At 42.4% G+C, this 6,000-nt stretch overlaps 1 long non-coding RNA gene across 1 annotated transcript in view; it reads right to left on the reverse strand.

The window, feature by feature from the left end:
* LOC135454504 (uncharacterized) overlaps positions 1 to 5,502 on the reverse strand; it is a 130,405-nt gene extending 124,903 nt beyond the window's left edge. Inside the window, exon 1 of the long non-coding RNA XR_010442120.1 lies at positions 5,423 to 5,502. This is a non-coding gene — a long non-coding RNA (uncharacterized LOC135454504). The remainder of the gene's footprint in view (positions 1 to 5,422) is intronic.
* Positions 5,503 to 6,000: the final 498 nt, after the last annotated feature.

The following is a 6,000-nucleotide window of genomic DNA, read 5'->3' on the forward strand; positions in this document are numbered from 1 at the left end:
TAACATTATCCCTCTTACCTCCCCAAAATGGGAAATCCCATTAGCAGCATAATTAGCCCTCCTTTAAGTAGCTAATTACACCTAACTAAGCCATAATATCTAATTACTGGTTTATTCACTCTGAGTGGTTTATAACATGAGAAATTACTGAGATGAAATTAGATCAAAGAGAAACATAAAAGTATTTGCCTTTCAAACTGCCTTTGAAGGCAGAGGTAGAGCTGGGATGGGCTGAGGTGGTGGAAGAGAAGCTGCAGCTTGAAGGTAAAGCTACAGTTCCACAGTGGTCAACATCTGTTCCCTTCAGCGCCGTCCTCATCCGTGTCCACGTGGGGATGCGTGCTCTGCACCACAAAGGAACAGGCCAAGCTGCAAGAGCTTCACCATGTGCCAAGAGATGGATGCAATCACCCTCACTGCCTTTGGAAGATCATGGGAGAAAACCTGAAGCAAAAAGCTGCAGAATCATAGGGAGCTACACTGCAAATCATAGGGAGCCAAACCTGCAAATTCTAAGGGCCTCTGTTGTGTTACCATAATAAAAATATTATTTAATATGTCTGTACAATGGGTGAGAAACAAGATTTACCTCATTTCACAGCAAAATAATGTGGGTGTTTTGATCATTATTTAAAATTTTCCCTATAAACTAAAAATGCAATTAATACTCCCAGTGTGGGAGCTGATGTTGAGATAAGGATGGGAATGGTGTTCTGGCAGGAGATGAGTAGGGTAGAGGGGCTTTACTAGATGCTAGTCCAAAAGTCTGAGGAGCACTGAAATGATAGGAGAGAAAAAGCATTTCTGAGAATGCTGTTTATGACTGCAAATGAAAAGCATGGGAGAAAGGAGGCAGAGCAACAAGTTTTCCTTTTTGTGCTTACCAAAGCTGCATAAAAGGCATGTCAGTAGCAAGGAAGTATTTCAGAGGGATGCAGCATCCATTCATATCACTAAATTCTATGAGAATTCTGTGGTGAAATCAAGACTGATAACATCATGAAGGCAATAGCTTATGCAAGCAGTGTCTCTTTTGCTCATGATTCAAAACAGGGAAGCACTGCACAATAGTTTAAGAACTTTTTGCCCATCTCACTCCTGTCACAGCGTACAATAATCCTTGCCCTTCATGGCTCTGTCCTTTCAGAGATGCATCGGTACAAGCACAGTTTCAATGACTGGCAAGCAACAGGCAAGTTGAACTTCACACATGACAGAATCAGATTAGCAGAGACAAGTCATAAATTATGCAGATAGTTTATCATCCATTTCCCATGTACAGCTATTGTACATCTATTTCCCACTGTACAGCTAATTATGGACTCTGCAATTACTGTGGCATATGCTAACCAAGCATCCCATCCCTCACTAGTGTTATGCTCCATTGCAGAAAGTTAAGGATGGTTTGTGGTTCTGAACCACATAAACAGCTGAAAACTGGTGTGATTCAGGTCCCCTTCCACAGCCTCAGACATCCTGCTTCCTGGGACAGACTAAACTCATTTGAAAGGTAGCCTCATCTTATGGATAGTTATTAACATTACCAACATGATCCAAATACAGTGACTGAAGAAAAATGTTCCTCTTTTTGTGTGTTCATGGTTTCTGGGATTTCTACACATTACTAGTACACAAACAATGAGAAAGTACAAAACCCAGAAAGATGATGGACAGGGTGGACATTTTACTGAGAAGCTTCTGAATGCAGGACTGAAAGGGACAAAGACAACATCAAAAACTGATATTTTTTTTCCTCAATTGCCTTCCAGGCTAAAACCATTGAACTGATCCAAGTCAATTATATCTCAGCCTCTGAGAGAGGCTGAGGTGAGGAGATGAACGTGTGTTTCTCATTTGACCTTCTCAACCAAGAAAAAGCTGAGTGTATTAAACACCCGTACAAAACATCCCCTCTTCCTTTTACAGTGCTTCCCATGTCTCATTTTTTCTGTGAAAGCAGATCAGCTGCTCTCTCACAAATCATTATCTCTCCTGTGCTCGGACCTATCCTTTGATGTGACTTGCAATAAACATCTCGTTATACTCCAGCCCAGACTTTTGCAGGCAGGGGAAAGAAACCACACACCATTGCTGCCTAATGTCCAAAACAAGGTCAAACCATTCAAGACTTTTCATATTTTCATGAACCTGTCATATTCTCTGGCTTTTCCTGGATGTGACCACCTCCTTGGATCAATTATGACTATGACATTAATTTCTTACACTTAGGCATAAGCTAAACCCACAAATATTTTGCCAAGTAATGTACACACCACTGTGTTAGAGACAGTAACACTTCAGCACACTCAAATTTTAACAGAAAGATCTCATTGCATATGCAAACCTCTTTTGTGTGTGTAAGAAAGGTGGGACAAGGAATACCAAAAGATATACATAATTTTGCCTAATTGTTTACTCTTAGTTCTGCCTGCACAATTTTCCCACAGCTGCATGGATAGATGCCATTTCCTTCATGTCACAGAACAAACAGGTTGGTTGCTGCCAAGCTTTATTTATTAGCTGAAACACAGGTATTTGATAATTGTCACTAGAGAACGAAAATGGGACTTATGAAGAAGCCTAAGGGAATTGATGTCCATCATCCAGTGAACTTCAAATGGAGTTGGGCTTCTAATCCTTTAGTACTTTAAGAAAAAAAGAAAAACTAAAGTGAACATTTGAATAACTGGATTAAGCACATAAAGAAAACTTGCCATCACTTGCATTTATGCAGTCAATGACTGGCACAGAGTGCTGTGGTTGAACAAATGAATGCAAACAAAAGAGGAACTAATTTAAACAGAGCAGTCACAAGATTCTGCATTATTTAGGTTCTGCTCATTTTTATTATGGGAATTACTGAAATACAAAATAGTTTTCCCCCTTTGGGAGTTCATGGGAGTGTTTTTCTACTTCACATATCATGAAGGACACTAACAGTCTGTGCATAATTAATCTCGAACAGATGAGTCATTAGACAGCATAGAAGCACAACAGCAGCTCTGATCCCAATGTCTCTGTCACCCATTGTATTGCTGGCACTCCTCTAGGTGCTGGTGACCCAGGAAAATGACAATGCCACGAGCTCCAGGCCCCAGAGCACACACAGATCTCTTCACTGGCTTAGAAGAGAGCTCTGTCACAAATTGTCACAGTCCTGATTGAAGGGGCAAATCCTCACTGCTCTGCACTGGGTGAAAATCCACACCCAGGCAGAGATGCAGCCCTTGGTATTGCACAGGAAAGCCTGTAGGAGGAGGAAGCCATTGCTTCTCTTTTTAGATCATATATACAAGACCTTTGGAACAACGGCACAGCCAACTTTTGCTGTGCTCACACCAAATGTCCCACAACGTAATTTGATCTGATATTTAAACCTCTAATCTTGGTTGTAATGCAAGCAGAAGCCCATTACTATCACTCACTAAAAGAAACCTTCTTGGGTTGATGCTGACAGCCAGCTCTGCTTGCTGCAGCGCCAGAGGGTCAGAGCTTTCTCTCTTTTCTTGCAGAAATCAGCACTAAAAAGTTATTTAGACACTTTAGCCAAGGACCATGCCCAAGTTAGGGTGAGTTTTACTCTGTGTACTGTTAAACAAATCGCCTTATGCTCTCACAACTCTTGCCTTAGTTTCCAAATATAATGTTGAGATAAAACCCATTCCAGTTGATAGGAACATGGTGCAAATTAACCTTTACAAAATACAGCAAAATCTCCTAATATACTGCTAGGCTTCTTTAGAAACACAGCTTAATGAAAACCCTGGTCATGAGCACATCCTAAGATTCCACAAGATAATTTCATTCCGCAAAATATTCTTCAGAGCACGTAAGAAAGAAGCACAGAAGGCATATGGACAGAGAATCACCAGAGGATAAAATGAGCTATTGCAACATGCAGCCCCATGCGAAGAGCAATCAGCAGTTTGGGGACCCTATTATGGTCTCCCATTGACAGAAGAGGCTGCAAAAGGTTCCAGAACCTTGTGAGGCAGCAGCAGCCTGTTGGTGATTCATGTGGCTGGCATGAGATAATCAGGGTGGCTGATGGCCTGACCTTTCCTCGCAGAAAGCTGACAGACATTGCCTCTTCACTAGAAACAATTCCCTGGAAAGGCAGAAGGGATGGTGCATCTTTACTAGATACTGCTTCTTATCAAGGAGCTGCACCTTTTGCTCTAATAATGATTTCAGAAACAAAGGACACACCACTCCAGTGCTGAGAGCTCTCAGGGTGTCTACATCACCTCTCAGCCCCATTAATAAAAGCTTGAGTTAATAACTAAGCCTGTCTGTTGTTTCAAGGGCAAGGCAGCAGGCATCTTTTCAGGTCTATAAACAGTGACAAATTTTAGAAAGTTCCTATGAATAGACATTTTCAGCCTTTTCCACATTCTCCTTTTTAGATTTTCCTAGTATCCTTTCTGGCTTTCTTTTTGAGATGAAAGCCTTTACCAGAAAACAAGAGACCACAGTGACTTTCAACAGCAAAGCTACCAACACACCCAAACAAAGTTTCCAAGACAGCATAGAAGTCATTAATTTTTTTTTGTTTCCAGAAGGTATCAGCAATCCAATGTCAGATTTTGAACCACAGTATGTAACATACATAGGCTGTAAACAAAGTACACTTATACACTGGCAGTTAAAAGTGCATTAAAACTGACTATTGAACCAGTAAGAAAGGTTTTCACTATGATGCTTTAGATAACACCCAGACAGTTTTTTACATGCTTTCAGAAACTTACAATGATGTGAATGCTCCCCTCTGCAATGCATCCAGGCCCCAGCCACAGGTGTGCGTGGAGTGTCCCTGTTCCTGAGGGGCAGCAATTTGATCTCACCCTCGTGGTGTGGCTAATAACTCCTCCCTGGACCCAGACCCCAACTCCATGCTTGTGACACCCTAGAAAACCCCACATCTGCCTTTGCCCTGTCTTTTGTCTCTATCCCACCCCTCCTTCCTGGGGGCAATAAAAGGATTCTGGAGCTTTCTGAAACAAGGACCCATCTCTTTTGTTCCCTGCCCAGCAGCTGCACCCTCCCCGGACACAACGAGCCCAGCTGCAATGCACTGCAGCAAGAGCTCCTGCATGCTCGAGGCACCTCCTCACACACAGACAGCCCAATGAGAACAGGGACACAAGAGCTCCTCCCTGGGCCAGACCTTACCTATCCTGCCTCTCATGGCAAACTGGGCACCCAAACTCAGGTTTAACAAGTTGCTGAGGCTTTCTGACCCAGGCAGATCCAAGCTCTCATGGAAGAGCTGACACATTTGGTAGCCCTCCAGATGCACAGAGGACTCATCAAGTATGTTTTCAGGATGACACAGCATTTGTCAAAGTCAGCTAGAATGTTAACAAAGACTGATCTTTCCACTGCATTTTGGTGTTGCTATCTTATTGCAAAAGTTCCATACCTTTCTGCTGATTGTTCATGTGCAGCTCCCCACAGCACTGACTCCTTCTTCACAGCACAGCCAACAAACTCCAACTGTCTCCTCTCCCAGCCAACCCACTCTTTTATAGCGCTCGTTTACTAATTGGACACACCTGTGGCCTATTAAGAGCATTGGACACACCTGTGGCCTATTAAGAGCAGGCCTGTTCCTAATCTTTGGTGATTAGTACAGCTGCAACTCCTCAGATGTGAGACTACCTTCTGCACTATCTATCTTTATTTTCTTACATTCTATCCCTCCACATTTTGGAATACTTGTCTTGGTATTTGAACAAACTGTTGACAAAAAAACCTAGGTGGGATGCTGAGTTATTCATTCCTGAAGCCTGCTGTGTATCTGTGACATGTGGCTCCTCAGATATTTTTATCCTACCAATGCAATGTCAAACCACTTCCAGCCATCAAATGGAAAAGAACTGCTCACAGCTTCTGCTTCTAGTGTGTTTGATCTAAGACAGCCGAAGACAGCTGGTGTTCCTGGTAGTTTTGCAGAGATTTGTACATGGCTGTTCCAGTGAAATTTTGGATGTAGAACTG

The sequence above is a fragment of the Zonotrichia leucophrys genome, chromosome 15 (genome assembly GCF_028769735.1).
Source record: "Zonotrichia leucophrys gambelii isolate GWCS_2022_RI chromosome 15, RI_Zleu_2.0, whole genome shotgun sequence".
Classification (NCBI taxonomy): Eukaryota; Metazoa; Chordata; class Aves; order Passeriformes; family Passerellidae; genus Zonotrichia; species Zonotrichia leucophrys.